This window comes from Bombus fervidus, chromosome 13, assembly GCF_041682495.2.
Source record: "Bombus fervidus isolate BK054 chromosome 13, iyBomFerv1, whole genome shotgun sequence".
Taxonomy (NCBI): domain Eukaryota; kingdom Metazoa; phylum Arthropoda; class Insecta; order Hymenoptera; family Apidae; genus Bombus; species Bombus fervidus.
Genome location: NC_091529.1, coordinates 11,473,417 through 11,493,392, shown reverse-complemented (window position 1 = coordinate 11,493,392; position 19,976 = coordinate 11,473,417). Strand labels below are relative to the sequence as shown.

Genomic DNA, 19,976 nt, shown 5'->3' with positions numbered 1-19,976 from the left:
GAGTCATAGGTGAGCTGGCTTGACAGTTCTAGTCGCAAACATCTCCTCCGCTACTAAATTTCATATTCTCGTATTAACGTTTCAGACAAAATAAAATTTCCAGTCGCAAACGTTCCACCGTTCTTACGGGCATAGCGATTTTAGGATTTTACGATAAAGATTTTCCTTCGATCGTTGTTGGCTTTCTCGAAATCAAAATCTAAGAAACAAATACTTGTTCTATTAATCGACGTTTATTCGAATTAACAAAGAGGGAATACGTCTACGGTGAATTTGTAGAAAAGCTACTTTCTTATACATCATATATTGTATATAAATATTTCACGTTCTTTTCTATTTCATTAATAACGTTAATTGATTTTATAAACTGGAAGAAGCGAGCGATATTTCAGTATTTTCAATTTTTGAGAAATTAATTTGACGAAGTAATGCCTGGAAAAGGGAATTTCACAGAATTTTGTCTAGATCGAAGGAAAGCAGGAAATATTATTCAATTTGATCGAAATTGTCCAACGGCAAAAGAATCACGTTTTATTTGATGACTTTTCTAAATTAAAAAAAAAAAACTTACTTATTTTCTCGTTGTATCGAACGAAGAAAACTGACGCAAAATTGGAAACGAGTAACAATATCGATCGGTTACCTTGACCCTATGAAACTAAAGCGTGAAAATTTGTTCCGCGGACTTTTACATTTTTATAAAAAAAAAAAAAAATGACGCTTTTAACGTAAATCCAACATGAAAAATCATAATAGAAACGATTCACATTCAATTTCTATAAACCGATTTATTCGACGTATGTTTTTACGTTTTTTCTATGGAAAATATCAGAAAAGTAAATAAATTCAAAAAATCTAATTTCAAAACACGATAATTCGATGAAACCTTTAATTTGATAGGACAAAGTAAATGCGTATAAACGTCAAAATATGTTACCACGTGTATCGTGTATTTATCTGATTTTGATCCGAACCCTTAGACTGTATACAGTGTTTCCGGAAGAATCACGATATTCCCGGATGGATGAACGTTGACCCACTGCCAGAGAAAATCTTCGTCGTTCTGACGTTTAATTTCTAACGATCCTAACGCCGTGTATGGTAAGATGAATCGTCCTATTTACGTCGGAACAAAGACGTATCGGTCTTTAAGAAAGCAATCCAAGGTACGAATGCCGAGTTGCAACAGCTCGCCAACTCCGTGTAGACGACAAGTTCACTGTTCGTGGACTCGCGGTTACAGATCGCATCGATGAGAAATCGCCCTATCTCGAGAACGAGATATCTGCGAAACGGAGACGCTATAGCCGAGGAAAAGTCGGTTTGATACCTGGTGGAGCCGTAGCTTCTAGTTAAAAAGCGATTGCGCCTAGATGGAGCTATTTGCGAAGAAGATTACAAGAGGGCCGTCGGAATTACGTGACGCCCGGCGTGGCGATGAAATACTTTTCCTCGTCGCTATGGAACGAGGAGGCGCTTCGTTTCGCGTGTCAGCGGATATAACGAAAGAGAGAGGCGAATTCCGGGCTGCTGCCCTTTAATTACAAACGACATGGCCATGGACCATCCATAGGCTCGTGTTAAGCCGGCAACCGGATTAACGTCTTCCAAGCAACAGTTAACGCCGAGGAATTACGTTGTACGAAAAGTTTTCGACGTCGAGAGAAATTCTTTCGTCGTGCGACGATCGAACACCTTGGATAGGTAGCGGAAATAGGTGTATCGCGACTTGCGATAGTTTCGTTAAACGCGGCTTGTTCGCGCAAAAATGTAAATATTAATTTCAATTACTTACCGAGTGGTCGTTGTACTGTAAGGATATGTAAGAAGTAAAACTCGAGTATACAATATCGGTACTAGTTCGATCACCCACCCACACGCAAATTACTGGCGTAAATGCATTTAAATATTCGATTATCGTTCGTTACACGTTAATAATCACACGACGTACGACGTACGACGTAGAATACAAACATATCGATAGCTACGTATTTTGATACACGTGGATCCGTGTATCGAAAGCTACATAATAGATCGAGAGACCGATGTATACACGATCTGTACATCTACGCGTATCTACGCGCGATACGCGTGAAACAGCATCTCTATTAGAAGATACAAATCCGTTTCAATTGCGAAACCGATATCAACGAATGTCAAGAATTACGTGAAATTTGGCTTATATTGGAAACCATTGGCTGTAAACGATTCCAACGGTCTTCGACAACGTTTAAAAGCCCGCTCGTCGACTCAAACTCGGTCAAACTTTTAATCGATGCGGTTATAAATCGTGGAAAATCCAATCTCGCGACCGTAGGATCGCTGTCTGGCGGACCGAGAGGGGTCGAAACGAACAGAGATGAAGCGTGGAAACTGAACGGAACGTGTCGCTCACACGACACGTGGACACGAGGACACGAGGGCACGAGAAAAGAAACGAGACGAAATGTGTGCCGATCGATAAAAGTTATTCGCGATATAGATCGTGGAACAATTTCCCCGATTTCACCGATCTCACCGATGGCCACGTTCCACGATGGACAATGCCGGAACCCTCGTCTAGATTCGCGACCTTTACGCGTTTTACCTCCTGATTATCGGTAAGTAGAGGAGTTACCGATATCTCAAGGTGACCTTTGTTCCTTTAAATGCCACTGTACGGTGTTTCATACACCATTCTTTTTTAAAGAACAGCAGCTTTTAACCGTCTAAGCGAAAGAATTAAGCGCTGCTTGTATCTGAAAATGCTTAGTGTTTAAATGATACGAAAAACAAGGAAACTATAAAAACTACTGCGTTATCTTTGTCTTGTCTTTCGTACGATAAGTATCACAGTATTAAAGTCAAAATATTTCTGAATATTTTTTTGCAGAGAATTAAAACAATGCAAAATCTCGAAAGCACATCCACCTAGATAGACTTGCGATCATCGAAACAAGGAAAGTCTTATTTAGAAGTTTTATTTAAATTAAAACGATTAAAACGGGACTGAAACAATGCGAATTCTATTCTTTCTTATCAATAAGCAATTTTTTATACGATCGACGTTTTAGGACAACTCTGAAAAAAGATTTGCCTTGCGTAATAGTTGTGGAATTTTGCTCTCGCAAAGGAAATAAATTCTGATATTACTTTATACCTGTCCCTAATATTCCTTCAAGTCTAGAGAGAAAACGCAGCGCGTTATTCAAAAATAGTCACAATGTAATCCAATTTGTTCGTTGCGAGGCGCTCGAAACTTGTTTGCAAAGTTTTCTAATTAAAAAAATCTAGAGTTTCTTTCATCATCCGCTATCACCTCCTGCTCGATTGACTCGTAAAGCTGGATGATGGTACGGTACACGGTATGGCACGGTACGTAGAATGTGATGAATTGATTTTCAGATAAAGCGCGATTGCTTCTGATAGATGGGATATAGAGATGAGTAAAATTAATGGGTTAAATGGATATGTAGATACAGGCCAAGTTTCGGGATAGAGGATGGGACGTACAATTAGAATTACTAGATCATTCTCGTACGATGTTCGACAAATTTCGAGAGACTACTCTTGATGCGATACGCATCTGTGGCGCTTTCGTCGCATAATAGAATTAATCCTTAAATTCCTCGAGTTTTACTGGCTAGTGTAATTAACAACTAGTTGGATAGATATACTTACTTAGATAGAGTTAGCCAAGTTAAATGTAGTAATTAAAGTAATAATCACGATAAACTGAAAAGTATGGGCAGATAAGGGTGCTTCAACTGCAATTTTATCGAATTTCGGAAATGCATTTTCGTAAAGGCATCTTGAGAAACTTGAGAGGAAAAATTTCTTCGCGTACGTATAAATCGTTATCGTGATTAGAAAACTACGAAATACTAAATAATTCGCGGTAGTCGAATAAGAACAAGATATTATAATTTTCTTAGTATAATATTTCGAGCAAGAAGAAGAACGTCTAAAACGATTGAAACCGAAACGAACTGTGATGACGAAACAACAGGAAAAACGAGAAAAAAGCGTGAAATTAAAAAGTACAGGTGATCTGCTTTTCTTGGAAAGACAGGGAAAAATGAAAAAATAGAGTGAACTGCGAAAACGGAACATAATCGTCGTATGCTTCTTCCGGATTCAACGGGCATACGTATATAGCAAACGACACAATTTACTCCAAAACCTATTTTTTTTTCTCTCTTTCTTGCGCGAAAAAATAGGATGGCTGCTGATTAGACGAAACGAACAGGATGTTAATTAACGTGGACCTAGCGAAAATTCAATTTCAATTTTAAAGCATTCGAGCCCAAGGCAATTTACTTCTGCGAGTGAAAACGACGCGGGACGAAACAGCATTTCACTCCGTTCCGTTTTAATCCAAGATAAACGTTCTAGTTCTTTTCCATTTTCCTTTTCGTACAATTACAACCGTACAACTTCGAATCTTGCGAAAAAGGAAAGTAGAACGTTTCCACGTACAACGTGTACACTGGCTTTTCCACCGCATGACGTATTCCACCGTATAGACGTAAGCAAGAAAAGTCTGTTATACATGTATAAGGTGTTCTGCAACCGATGCCACAATGGAAAGAAGAGTTATTTACGTTACGGTTACGTTACATTCGCGTATAATTCCAACATACGGTGGCCAACGTGTATTTATTCGTTATTTTGTAAATTTTTTTTGTTCCCCGCCGTACATACGATCGAGCCATACGAGGCATCGAGCCATCGAGAACGATCAACGAAATACATACTCGACAAACTGAATAATTTGTTATGCGAAGCGGATGTACGCGCGTGAAGACGTAACGTAGATATTCGACCGATGCGGCCACTGATTTTAATCTGCTGCGTACGTTACGTAGTGCTATGCACGTTACGTATATCGGGTCGTAAAAGAGAATGATGAAATAATTTGAAATTTCGCAAATCGCGCATGTTCGTTATACAATTGCAGAAAGGATGCCACAAATCTTCCAGTACTATTACGAATAAAAGGTACACCAAATGAAAGTGTATAAACGAACGGAATGAATAATAAAGTGTAGAAACGGGTTGGATTGTTATTTCGATGGATCGATCTAGTCGAACATCTATGATCTTACTTTCAAATGTTAAAACACATAAATATAGGATTTTCGAAGGTTGCGGACGCTCGTTAGAGGATTTGATAGCAGAACGAGGATTCATAATTCGAATGTTTTGTAAATACAGAAACGAATATTACCATCTCTATTAAATAGTAATCGAGTTTCCGTGCAATGTAACCTCTGTATTGAAATTGACTTGATTGAAATTCAATCTTATCCCTATTCATCGCGCATATTAATCGCGGCACTTTGATAAATGTCTAGCGATTTAAAATTGGACCATCATGGAGATTAAAGCATTATTTTCTCTTCGTTCGAATTTTTTTCAAGCCTCGAGTCGCTACAACTACCAAAGTAATCGACACGATCGATTCTTAATTCTTCGTAAAAGTTTTGTAGGTATAAAGATGTACGTTGTAAAGAAATACTTTAGTCGTTTAGTTATTTTAGAGTTATTACAACGAAATTTCGAACAAACGTTTGGATATACCGAAAGAGTTTGGCTGTGGAAAGTATAAGAGGGATACCTCGTATACAAACGTGTTTCTTTACGCTTAATCACGTAGATGCGGTAAGCGTGACGCTAGCGTTCATTCGCAAACACGTTTGCTCCTGCCAATAAAATAAAATAAAATCTTCGAACAACGGGTTTGTCAAATTTTTCATCGTGTGTCGGATACCGGTAATGTCGGCGAATCCCTTACAAGTATTTGACAGTATCAGCACATCCTGTAACGTTGATACGATAGCGTGGCATTTATACTCAGCATTTTTATGCAAGTTACGCTTTAAAAAGGTTTCGGTACTCTGCATTTATGTCTTATATGTCTGTACTTATCGTTACTTGTACTTCTTTTACCTTTGTAAAGGGATCAGTCGGCTGTGTAAGATAATTAACGTAATCAGCTGTAGAGTAATTCGTGGAAATTTAGTTGTCGAAGAAACGCAGATTCTTTCGCTATCCTTTCGCTGTTCTTTCGCTATAGTAGTAAAAAGAACGTTAATTTGGAAACGATTGTGTATCTTTACTCTTATCTAGAAAGTCTTGGAGACTTATTAAAAAGTTGTTTCGCGTTATAAACTCGTCCAACACGTGCATTCCTTCCAAGCAACTAAAGACATCTTCGTCTCGAATGGAAGCAGAGTCGCGTTTTTCCGAGACGACAGATGTGTTTGTCGTTCGTAGCGCATAAATACATACGAAGAAAAATCGAGGATCAATGACACTTAACCTCGAAACCTGTACCCGCCACAAACTATTGACAGCCATTAGCAACGAAAGGTCTTCTTAAAACGGCGAGCACAGTCATTTTGTGCATAGATTCCTGTTCGAGCGATCCACATTCTCGACAGAATCTCGGCGGAAGAGAGAAAAAACATCGAACAGCTGATCCTTTTCTAAACTAACTGAAATAACTAAACTAATGAAACTAAAAAATACGTATATTTGTTTTCGACAAAATAGTAATTTGACGATTTATCGTTTATTAAATTTGGAAATTTAATCCAAGCACAGTCGTGTACTTTGATTAAATCGGTGTATTAATTTGATATTAAAATGTATCGTTAGATATCGTATCATGTGAATTTTTCATTTTACTCTATTTGTCGATTAGACAGATAAATAATTGCAAATATCACGTTTCAGTTATACGTATAAATAACGCAAGTTTCTCTTAAATTCAAGCGCTTTATACGATACGTTATTCGGTCGTTCCATTGTTTCATATCGCTGACAATTTCTACTTTAATATTCGGCAATGAAGAATTAATCAAAACACCTAGGTGTTTCCTTGACGCTGAAAAGCGTTGTTACGTTTCATCAACTTTATTTTATATCTTAATTAGAAAGGCGTTAATTAGAAAGGTGAGTCTGACTGAAAATATCGTGTTTCACCGATACACGGTACATACGATAAATATCGTAAATTTTTCTTCAATGAACGATCATTAACACCCTAACATTTATTAATGGAAACTTATCTGTTCTTATTCCTTAATTATATTGGATTGATATTAATTAAGTATATACTATGAAATATCGTATACATCTGATCTTTAACGTTATTTGTCAAACGCAACGAAAAGAAAAATAAAAGTACATATTGTTTTTTCTTTTTTTGTCATACATGGATCTCGTACACTCGGATACATGGAAATGTATGCAAATTTTTCTTCTATTAAAATAACTTAGAAGAAATATTTTTGCATGTTTTGTTTATCGCTAATTTCATTGCTTTATTACCCTTTTGTTTTTGCCTGTTTCATACGTTTTAATTATTTTCGTCCGCTTTATTTACTATTTTTCAAAAGATTGGGAAAGCATCGACGCGGCATTCACACGAGACTAAAGTCGCATACGGAAAGTTCGGAAACGAATAAAGGGAATGGTACAAAGCCGATTCAAATTTCCAACTAGCAATTAAAGTATAAAGTTAACAACTGCGCCGTTAAAATTCGGAGAATGAACAAGGTTTATTCGCGTTTCAAAGCACTGCGAAAACTAACTTAACGCTTGAAGATCTTTCGCTCCGTTTGCGTTATCGAACGAAAGTCCAGCAAGTCTATTTATTTCGTGTTTTATACGCAAAGATAATACACGATACGCGACAAAATAAAATAATCGGACAACCTGTGAAATCATCGCCGCGTGTTTCACATGTTTTTCAAAATGACAATCCACGAGTGGAAAATCGTGGTGTTTTACAAGTGCAAAAAATAAGAAATTTCTCCTTTGAACGTAAAACTTTGAACGTAGAATTTTCGGACAGTGTTTGCGTTTCTCCGTTTGTGTACCTGGAAGATCGAGCATCTAAAAATTATAATCCTTTCATATTTTATCCGACCGCGACACCAAGGCACATTCAGAAAAGAAAGATATATGGTGTTTGACGAGTATCGGTGGCAAAGCAACTGAACTTTGTCCTGCTTATACCGAGCAACAGAAATCTACAAAACAAGCGTCCAATAATTCATCGCCTGCGGAATATGTATTACGAAGAAGAAGCACGTTAGAATTATATTATATTATATTATTAGATTGGTATTAGATGTATTAATTAAAATTATCGAAATTCAAAGATATAGGACAATAGACTTGCGATTACTATGCTTGCAAGGTGAGAATAGTTTTACAATTACAATCTGCATAATCATTAATAACGCGTTTGAAACTATTCACCGTTCCTATCAATACAAAACCGACAGCGATACGAAATTGAACTCATCGTCCTATGATTTTATTCCTAAAATTTGTCAATTAAATTTTTTAATATAATAAAACGAAGGTTTTCGTTTTATTATATCTCGATGATCCACTCAAATCCTCGCGTTATTTAACCACACGTGTTAATACTCTTTTATAAAGCTATCCACCGATAAAAGCTTAAATAAAATAGAAATAATATTGCAGGTCAAAGTACATATCGTCCTTTTTATACCCATTTCCTATTTTCTATTTCCTATTTCCTATTTTAATTATAACCGTTTAATACAATTTCGGACGATCTACGATTATATAACGTTTTTACTTATTATGCCTGTAAAATACACTGACAGAGAATCTAGCTGTCGAACGGCGAGACATACTGCATAAATTGGAATAATTCGAGAATAATTCGGAATAAATCAATGTATTTTATTTTTCGAACTTTATATATTCTCGACTTGAAAATCGTATAAGAGACATCTTGTATTCGAAGAAGACGGAAGAAAAAGTAGCCAGGAAATTAGTTCGTTCCTTATCTACCAAGAATACGGCACCAACCTTAAGTAGCCTGGAAGGATTAAAACACGATAAATCCTTAAGTACACGACCAGCAAATCCTTCGATGCTAGTATTAGATGCCAGAGTACCAACGTCCGCGTTTAAGCATTTATTATCAGTAAATCTCGGAAAGATGATAAATTAGATCAAGTATCGATTGTAATTTGTCGACAATTTCGAAAGTTTGTTCGTAAAAGCGATTGGTAAATTGATCTTTAAAACACACTTTTACACAGTTAGGACTGGGAACCGTTACTTTCTCCATTAATTTTTAAATCGGTGTGTTCACCTGTGTAGAAAAATATTCACGTTAGAACGAGCGATCCACTAAAACTTCTGCAGCCTCTGAAAAAGAAAAAAAGGAAAAAAAGAAAGAAGAAGGAGAAGAATAATTTATGGAGCAACTTGTGAAATCCATCCCCTTTACGAAGCCGACCCAAATAAAAATAATCATTCCGACACTTTTCCAACAAATAATTGTTGAAACAATCCCTGTATAATAAATACATTATCGATCTCGGCAAGAAAATATTTACGCTGACGCATTGTACCGACAGTTTCTTCGCAAAATTACTATTTGTTAGTAGCGCGAGATGATGCTCGAACCGACCCTTGTGTCTTTATCTCGCGAAGAAGCCGCTAGTCGATAACGAATAAAAATCATAACCCCAAAGCCTCTTACGAACATCGCTTAAGACTCGAAGCAACCTCGAAAACTCACCACCCTCTCGACGATGAACACCGTGTTATCTCTGCGGAGGAACGTCCACGTCAAAGTCGTCAGCTTTTCAACGCCACAGAAACGATACCGGGATCCAAACACCGATAAAAATACTCTTCGAAAGCCACCTTCCCGAGATGAACATCCGCCAAACACTTTTACCGCGTTTCGACCGGAAACCGACCTTCCCGCCGACGTTTGTCGTTCGCTTCGACATCGGCCAACCGCACGGTCATTCTCTTCGATTAGAACGACGAAGAACGAATACCCGAGCAGAAAAGTAGCCCTTTACAGCCGTTTGTTAGTTCTGTTTTCCCGTGAACCACGACGTATCTACGAACGATATAGAACGTAAACGTGAAACCGACGACTTCGGATTTGCAACTCACGCGTAAACACGAGGTCATCGGATGTGCGAACAGGTCGCGTTAAAGTTCGTCCCTTGCGGCACTAAGAGCAGGGGCGACGGTACATTTTCATTCATCGTTTCGAGCACACTGTGTAGAAACGCGATCGCGGATAGTATCACGAGGCCAACCGCTTGTTTCAACGGGTCAGGGCGCACTGTCCGCTTCGGGAAGACACCGATCGCTTCGAGCAGTGGCCGTGGAAGGCGCCACCGACGTGGAAAACAACCCACCCGCCCCCTCGCACGAGTTTCAGGTTTCAGGTGCGATGCACCAAGTCGTTCCGTTGGTGGAAAAGAGGGGCGGCGGCCGGAGGCCGTGCTAGAGGGATTCTGGCACCCTCTTCGCGGCGATAAGCGTCGCGCTGGCAAGTGCAAGGTTAATTGGCAAAAGCGAGCGAGATGATTTTTCTTCGACGATCGAGTTTAACTGGATGCTGTCCAAGAGGAGATCCGCAAGAGGAGTGGCGTTTTTTAACGGTGTTTGTTTGTACAATGGCTTACGGAGACATCCGTTTGATAACGATTAGCGAAAGATCATCCTACGCGCGAAAATAAGTCGAAAACATAGAATGAAACTCTTTCGTTCAAGGTCTCGTTTGTAAGGAAGATAAACGTTCGAGCGTATTTAATGGACCTTGAACTTTTATCCTCAATTTTTGGTTAATTTATAAAATTCTATATAAAACGGTTCCAAACAGGGATCGATAGAGACTGACCGCGGCCTACCGGCAATTTTTCCAAACTCCCTGATCCCACGCGTATTCGATGTTCGAAATCGATTTGAAATCGCCCCGGTGCTTTTCATTCTGCAAACTTTAGTGCCCGACGAACGCGTACAGGGATTAAAACTACCTGCTTCGTTCTTTTACGTCTCGCTTCTTTCCCTGGAAAACCGGCTGATCCGACTAATCGCAGACTTGTACTACTGAAACCGGCCAACGCGCGAAATATAAAGGAAAAAACGAGGCTGTGTAAATTTTTATCCGTTTGTCTGATTTCCTCGCACATTTTACATCTATTTCACATACCTAAACTCGACAATCTCTACATAATCAAACAAATATTATAATTATAATACAAACGATACTAACATTTTATAGTGTCATTTATGACAAATGATTGTAATATAGATTTTTTATATCCCCGATCTCATCTTTGTTTTAATAAGCAGAAATATTTTCCACACTTTTGCAATAACTTTACACGTTTACTTCAAACTGAATTTGTCAACGACAAATTACTTAAGAACGTAGTTAGTTAAGAACGTACTTTTATTTAAAAAAAAAAAAAGAAAAAAAAAGTGTATTACAAGCGCGAATAGCTGGATGTCGTACAAATTGTATTTAATATATATATATATATATATTAATTGACTGATTGTTAGTCAAGTCGATTTCATCGAGTCGAAAAGGTGAATTTTAGTTAAGTGTTAACTTCAACTTGATATATTTTTCCAAGTCTAGTAACTTTTGATTTACATTTCATTAGTATATCTTCTCCACTGACATTCACCGTTCTAGTATCCCTTTGTCTTTTCTTAGGCCCACCACGCAATGGCACGCGTTCCGTAAACGCCGGTGGCCAGGGCCTTTTCTACGAAACTATTCGATTGGAGGACCGACGACACGTTGATGGGCCTGTCGGCACCTCGGCTCTCTCGCGACAATGTTTATGGTTTAGCCGATATCTCTTAGGCCTTTTGTCCACGATACTACAATAATATACGAGAAAGGTAGGAAAGATCGGTTGTTTATATACGAAATATAAGTAGCAAAGCAAATATCGGCTAAAATATATGTAGAATTTATTCCAGAATCTTCAGCATGCGAAGAATCGATCTCCAGTATTTTCCAGTTTTCTTATTTTCTATGGTCGGAAGGTAACTTGCACGATATTATTACGAGATATCACCTACACCAATCTACGGTTTCAATTTCATGAGAAAGTTTCGCTGTCGGTCGAACGAGTTGTCGTCAGGTGAAAATCGTGTGCCACGTTCGTCGCTTATTTTTCCACCGCCTCGGGCTAACAATGAGTTACCTTTGTTGCAAACTCATCAAACTTTTACCGCGATCTTTTTTCGTTCCGCCAGTAGAAATCCCGTTGGCCCGTAGAATCTTCGCGACTTGCACGTGCAATGAAACAACACGAAACATGGTATAAAAAGATGAGTCCCCCGAGTCGTTCGACCAAAGACATCGATGCGATATTTTTAATGGAAATAAGAAATAAAAGAGATATAAATATACATAAAAATAGATACACGTGTACGTACGTGTAACATAATTTAGATATTTACTATAGCCAAGAAAGTATAGCTATAACAATAGATAGAATGTTTGTTTTAGTTTGTTCTAATTTTCAAAATTGTCTCGAAAATAATTAAAATAAAAAGGTTAATTTTGTTTTGAAAATAGCGTATACCGATTTTCCCTCGGCGATGAAGATTGGCCAGTTTACCGAATATAGAATTATAGAGAAAATAGCGTTTCATGAAATTTCACTTGTACGAACACGAGTAACGTTTTCGTACAATTTCTTTCGCGATACGTAATTATTGTTGTAATCAAAGCTGAAAATATGTATCGTGCGTGCGTATGATATAGTGCGTTATTTTATCGTTTCGATCTATAAATTCTCTGATACGTTAAAATCTAGTAATATGATATTTGATAAATGGATTTGTGGAAAAGAACTATGTCGGTGATCCACCGAATCGACGTTACCCGAGAGAAATATGCTTGTGCGTGACTCAAAATGATCGATAATGTTTTCTAACGAAATATCGAATTATCCTGATGAATCTGCATCGCAAAAACCGTGATATATCGTGCCAAAAAATTATTATGAAAAATAGATACAGAGCCTGCGTAAAAGAGCTGAGAAATTTTGACAAATAAAACTCGTTTAGTTTAGTTTAGTAGAAAATATCTTCTTCCCCGGGAATAAGTTAATCGAGTTCGTTAGTAATACAGTAATAATTATACGATTCACCGAGTAATAAGCGTGAATTTCTTTGAGAATATCGAACGTTGTGTATCGAGGAGAATTGAGAGATCTTTTTACAGGTCAAAATTATCTTTCAACGTTCGACGTAAACGATGCGAATTCTCGTAGCAGCGAATATATTTAGAAATTCTAAGAACAGCGAGGATATTGTTCAAAATATAGGAAAAGTGTCAATTAAGCAAGAATCGGGAGAAGAATCAGGAACGTCCCTTAAGCGTGATAACGAGAGAAGCAAGCAGAAAGGAGGATGCATCGTGGCATCCAGTCGGAGCAGGCACGTAGCAGTAGTGTCTATTTCACGCTTTAACAAAGGTTCGCCGCACAAACAGACAAAGTCCTGTTAAAATAGCGCTCAGATTCACGCGCAAACAGAGGCGACGATAATTTTCAGTTTAAATGTTGTGCTCGTCGGTAATAATCCCCTTAACGCCGGTCAACCGTACCATAAGGAGTGTCGTTAAAACGATGCTGTTATTTTTTCTGTTATAATCTAGATAACGAATGAAGTATGATAACATGGATAATAGTAAAATTCTAAAATAAAGGATGAGAAACTGCGAAATATACATCGAATATAGATCATGTTTCTTTACGAGAATCCCAACTAGAACTAGAACTAGAACTAGAACTAGAAAATACAAAATACAAAAATGTGTACATATTCCTGAATTATTTATTATTAGAAACATTAAACTTATCTGCTCTTTTGAAACTGAAAAATATCAGAAAACCGAAGCCCATTCTGCAGATATCCAGCATAACGTAATGTAATCACAGAAAGAAATGACATTTAATGGGAAAAAAATTGAGCAGAATCGTGTTTAAACGCGAGAAAAATCCGTCTCTCTGGATATCTAAAAATATCACTCCCAGTATTCCAGCATTCCTCGGAAACTTATTAACATCCGTCCCACGCGAAATCCTTGATATTCGCTGCAAGGACTCGTCGATAAACCGGAAACGTACGGAACTGCGCGTTGAACGACCGCAATCCTGGAATACGAATACGAGAGAAGTTCGATGCAGTTGCCGCACGAGAAAGATTGCCGGCTCGCTGGCAATGGACCTAACCCTCTTCTCGATTAGCCTCGTCATTGGCAAAGTCGGCGCTGCTTCGTGCAGAATCAGGGTCACCGGTGCATAATCGATGCCATCGTCAACCCCCGCCTGCAACGTTGACCTTGTCAACTCGAATCGAGAGACCAACTGTCACCAAATGAATCTATCGACGTATTCCGAAAAGTTCGTTTAATTTAACATTTAACATTTTTTATTTGATTTCGTTCTAATTTTCTTCTAATTTTTTATTCTCGTTGGCTCTCTTAATGTTATAATATATTTGGAAATTTTATATAGATGCTACTAATCCTTGCATTTATATAATTTTTAACTGGACATTTACCTTTATCGGGGTTTCATATTTGTAGATGTTAAGATTTTGTACGTATTTTACCGCTATTTTAGTATTTCTGTTACGTCGCGGATCGTGTTTCCAACCGTCTCTCGCGATCCTCCAGCGTCGTATACGAATCGTCTCATTTTCCCGACGGGACATACGATGTATCGACGAGCGCACGGTTGCCGCCCGGTCGCGAGTTCCAGAAACGTCGATTCGATCCGTTCTTTGATTTCACAAAGAGGTCGGCGTACGTGATCATCGGCGCGAGCGGTGGCGCGATCCGAGCGCGGTGGGGGTCGTGTCTCCCCGAGAGGACAAGGAATTTATCCTAGGGCAGTTAGTCTCTTTTCAGAAATCATATCGCATACATCTTAAGCCCTGACGAACAAATAGAATCGCTTAGAATGTCGAAAAATATCAAAGTTCTCGGTGCTCTATCCATCAAATCGATCGATCTTCGGATTAATCGATCGTTGTACTTTCCGACACGACGAAGTCCAACACTATTTGTCGGCGCAACAAGTATTGTAGGCTGGTTAAATAAATAAATATAGATTGTATAACTGTGGATTCCAGTTATATTAAAAACCAATCACCCCTATTATCCCAAAAAGAAATAAGGGGATCGCCCTGCTCGTGGTGTCGATTCGTGCAATAGTAACGGGAATTTACGACTCCCGTTGACGCGCTACAACGCGACCGCGCGTCTCCCCGCGACTGGATGAAAATACAATTTCTGTATCTAAAAAAAATCTACCGTTGCTTAACATTACCAAGATGAACAATGTTGACGCACAATGCAAAAAGATGTACAAACTTAACAAACATAAATACAGTTTGTTGAACTTTCCTATAGATACGTTTCGTTTCAAACGATTCAAATATCGAATCGTTATTTACCGAAAGGGCTAATATATACCTGACTTTGTAAGATACATGGCTGAAGTTTGTTAGCGTCGCTGATCATTCGAGATGCAAATGCATTTTAATAGAAGATCGATGCCAAGTATGTACCTAATGTAACGAATTGGAAACGTAAAGTGTTTCTGTGTCAAGGATAGAATATGCTTTGACACCGTAATAACATGCGAAGAACGGACATTCAGAATGTGTAATGTCCGATTTTAAACTCCAGCGTTTGACGACGATCCTTTAAAATTCGACATAGTTCTACCAAACTTTGAATATCAACTCTCTCTAGAAACATTCGGTTTCAACTGAATCCAAGTTTCAACGAAAATATTCGAAATCTTAATTCGTGGTAACAATAAGCAGTGGATTGTGATCCAGAGGGAACTCGGATCTTTAAACTTTAATTAGCATTAAGAATAGTTTCAATGAAATTAACATTCAGTTCCAAATTAGATCTATGTGAAAGTTTTAACGATATTTCATATTACGATGTAAGATTGAAATACCGTTAACTTTTAAAATAAATGAACAAATTTATATAACAAATATACAAAATTCTCACTTAATATATATATATATATTTATTTATTTATTTTGTACTTTATTATTATTTCGTATATATAAATGAAGACTAATTCAACCGTACCGTTTCTAGCGACAATTTTCTTGATAATCGAGATAATCATTGCCTTTGAATATTTCAACATTTAAATAAAATCATACATGACGTAACATAATTGACACATGAACGAAACGTTTCTTTGTCAGCTTATTATTAGCGGGAATTTTTGAAAAATCGTGACGATAGTTACGATATAACGTATATCCTGATAAAATGGTGGGTCAACTTGTCGAAAGACTACTCCCTCGACGATCTCGATGATTTCTTAACTTGTTGGCAGAGGCGTGATTCTGAACAACCTTTTGCTATACACTTAACCGTTTGTCGGCTCTAGTTCCCAACGTATTCGCCAAAAGCTGTCGGTCGGTACTGGACACCGAATCCTGCCAATATGCGTACATCTGCGACATAACCCAAGCATAGTCGACACGTTCGCCGCTTGGCGATCTGTTTACATTCATCAGCCATTGATCTCTTTATCTTCGTAACGTATTTAACGTTTACGGATTTAAACTTTAAGTAAATGTCTTGGAAACTTCTAGATCGACAAAACCTAACTTGAACGCAAAATACATTGGTGATATTCATTTTTTACCGAGTTTATAATATAACAGGCGTTTCTCACAGTCCCGCCCCGATAATATGTTCAAAAATCACCGCAATCGGTAGGGAAACGGTGTTTCGACAAGTTCATCGAGTGACGTAACACGAATTACGTTTTTCGATATTTTACATTCTTCTCAAAGTAAAACAAATATTATTCAAGTTTCTGTGCCGCTTTGTTGTCACTGTTTGCGCTTAAATCGAACGTTCTGAATGGCAAATACGAAACGAGCTTACCTAAAATTCTCCTTCTATCTTCGGTAGAAGTCACGTAACCAGTTTAAAACGTTAATTGTACATATGGCGTCGAACAACGGTTGTCACATAATCGCTTCCTATCCGTTTAAATTCGTATTTTTAACGATCATCGTGTCACAAGACTATCGTATGGAATACATGGTGCAGCATGCATTATGATGCACGAGTTTCATAGAATCACGGATTATTAATTACCGAATTTGTCACAGTTTATATAAAATTTCACGATATTACGCGACGCGCGTGCCCAACGTTTACATTCACAACCGGAAACTGGACTCTTGGATTTCGTGACGTCATAATGGCTGTCAAAAATGGCTTAAAGTAACGGATAGGCTGGTAATTTATCGATTGTGATAGATGTCCCTAAACATCGCAACCATAGATTGATAGCGATATGGTTTTCATTTTATTCAATTTATCAGTACACGTTGTTCAGTTATGTGCTGTGTATAATAAATTTGGAATATTCATAGTATATTTATTTATAACGTAATGTCGAACTCGAATTTGAATTATGTAATCGTAGTTTTGGTATTGCAGAAGTGCAGCGCCACTGCAAACGCGTTCTCTTTGAAATTTTAAAGATACACGAACAAAGTCTGACACGAACGGATTGAACTTTTCAAATAATTAAAATCCTTTATTCCTGTTCTCATCCGTTTATAAGATTTCTATAATATAGATTTAAAGATTTTTTTTTTTTTTTTTCGATATAGTTTTAATGTTACAAGACCTTACGAATTTGCCGGAGTAGGTTAGAGACGCGAAAGTAAGAATGTGTTATATCGGTGTAGCGGTAAAGATTAGTGGTTACCGAGGTGCGTGACATATTGACTATGTGATATTTCCGTTGCTATTTTGTTACTATTGCTACTAGTTACATTGTCGATATTGTTATTATTAATTCTATTTATATATCTAATAACTCGTTGAACGTAATATTTCGGAATTAAGTAGCTTTTTCAACTATCTTGCGTTTTTTCTGTTTTGATCGTGTATTTAGAGGTTAGAGTTATCGATATCTTATACCGGTCACTTTTCAAAATTGAGATCTAAGATCAGTTACGGTTTCGTTTTAGTGTTATAAAATTAGGTGCTTGTTTTGACTTTACGTACACATTCGTTCGAAATTTACGATATTCTCTAACTGAAATTAATCCCATACGTGAAATTAGAGTCAGTGTTTGCTATTCGATCGTCAGACGCGATCAACAGACGCGATAATATTCTTAATTCTTAATTTTCTTTCTTTTCGTGCGTATTTATTTTTGCTTAGATGCTCAATTTCATTTAAATATACGGTATTAGAGTCAGTTTGTCTCAAGAGGATCCAGCTTCTCCAAGAATTCAAGAACGTAAGTGTCTCTGTATTTTCCTGATAATTAATCAAAAATAAAGACAATCAATAAGTAAACGAACATTGAAGCTTCGTTGTTAAATCAATTTTCTATCGAAACGATGTTGGAAAATTGTGGAACAAAACGTTGCTAGAGTACGATGCCGCATTTGTCGGAAGTTATTTAGAAAATTTTTAGTGTTGTATATTTTTTAGAATACTTAGGTTTCCCCGAAATATAAACATAATCGTGAGAGTTAGGATGACGCTCGCCGGTCACGTCGTTTTGTAAATCGTGTCGATCGAAATCACAGTCTCTCGGGCAGTTCGTTGAAACGAACATTACGCGCCACTTGCTGAACACAAGAATAGGGACTATTTTCGAATAATAAAAATAGTTTTTCTAATTATGAAATTAGATCCCTGACGGTGTTTCTTGCTAATTTCGCGTATTAGATAATACCACCGTACGTTCGTTCCCTTGTAACGAACACCTGAGTCTGATCATCGGAATCGTTCTTGGAGGTTCTCCGGATCATCTTCGTATCGGAGTTATTTAATTATATAATACTCTCTTTTTTTCTTCCTTTTTTTTTTCAAACGTGTAACTGAAATATGTTTTCTGTAAATTGGTAAATTTGAAAGAAACTGGTTTATCGGATTAGAGTTGGATTTGGAAGAAGAAAAAGTACTCTTGATAAATTTTTGGAGAAATAGAGAATCGTTTGTATCTTTTTATGCAAAACTAAGAAGATTGAAAGCAAGAATTTTAAGTAATTTAGTTTGAACTGAATTAAAAATTGAAAATTTGATTTGAATTATAAGATCACTTGCTTTTTAACTTTTACTATCTGTGTTATCTATCTGTTTTTCTTATTTTTATTTTGTTGTTACGTTATTATTGTTATTACTATTATATCGTCGTTTATTGTTATCTCCTATGATACGTCTTATCCTTGGTCAATAATCAACGATGGCTACATAATCGTTGGTAATTTACCACTTACCGACAAGCAAGAAACGTGAAATTTTCCATATGAGATAATATCAGCTTTTATCGATTACTAGGAACGTTTGGTCGGTGATTACAGTTTGATAACCTTCTTCGCAGAATTCCATTTAGTCTTCGGTCGATAAGAATAGTTTCGTTTCGTTATCATCTGTCAGGAGAAATTGAATAATTCGATGATTCTTTTTAGCAATTCGGAGAATGAAAATTACAATGGATATGGACGGATCGACGGTTGAAATAGAAACGAATACTTTTTATACGAAATATTTAAAGCTAATTCGCGAAGGAAACTCGAAGCGTATGGTACAACTGGTAAGTTCATTGAATTCTCGAGTTGGTGAAAGTTCGAGTTCGACAGATCGAACATAGGCGTCAGAGTTATAACGTTGGAACATCGTAGTTGCAAAGACGATAAGTAGGATAGTTTCTCAGAGTTGGAATAGCCGGTGAGAATAGAGGTGAGAGGAGCGATGATCTTTGGATCTTTTTTTAGGTTTTCGTTTCTCTCTCTCTCTCTTCCGAAGTTTTCTCAATTTGCGCGTAATTTGACCTACTTAATCTAATCTGTTCGATCGAAGAGACGATCGGAAAGGTTGAGAAAGAGAAATATTAGCATCGGTTGGTGGGTCGTTGATTCTTGTACATATAAATATAATGTAATTTGTTCGTTTGTTTGTTCGTTTGTTGACCATTGATATCAGGATATCTATATTGGTATTTATTAGTAGAATTTTTATCTCTTATCTATTTTATAAGAAATTCAACGTTCCCCTCGCATCAATGCGAACACATCGACTTATAACGTAAAATACTAAGTAAAATATTCCAAGTTAGATATTTCTGATAATAATAGA

The 19,976-nt window shown here is 37.2% G+C and overlaps 1 protein-coding gene across 5 annotated transcripts in view; it reads right to left on the bottom strand.

Annotated features, from left to right (window-relative positions):
* LOC139993859 (octopamine receptor beta-1R) overlaps positions 1–17,021 on the bottom strand; it is a 121,355-nt gene extending 104,334 nt beyond the window's left edge. For 3 of the 5 annotated variants that reach the window (XM_072015976.1, XM_072015980.1, XM_072015979.1), the window contains exon 1: positions 9,560–10,116. The gene's annotated coding sequence lies outside the window, so the exon portion shown is untranslated. Of the gene's footprint in view, positions 1–9,559; positions 10,117–16,750 lie in introns of those variants that run through there. The other 2 variants (XM_072015978.1, XM_072015977.1) reach the window with 2 other exon arrangements.
* Positions 17,022–19,976: the final 2,955 nt, after the last annotated feature.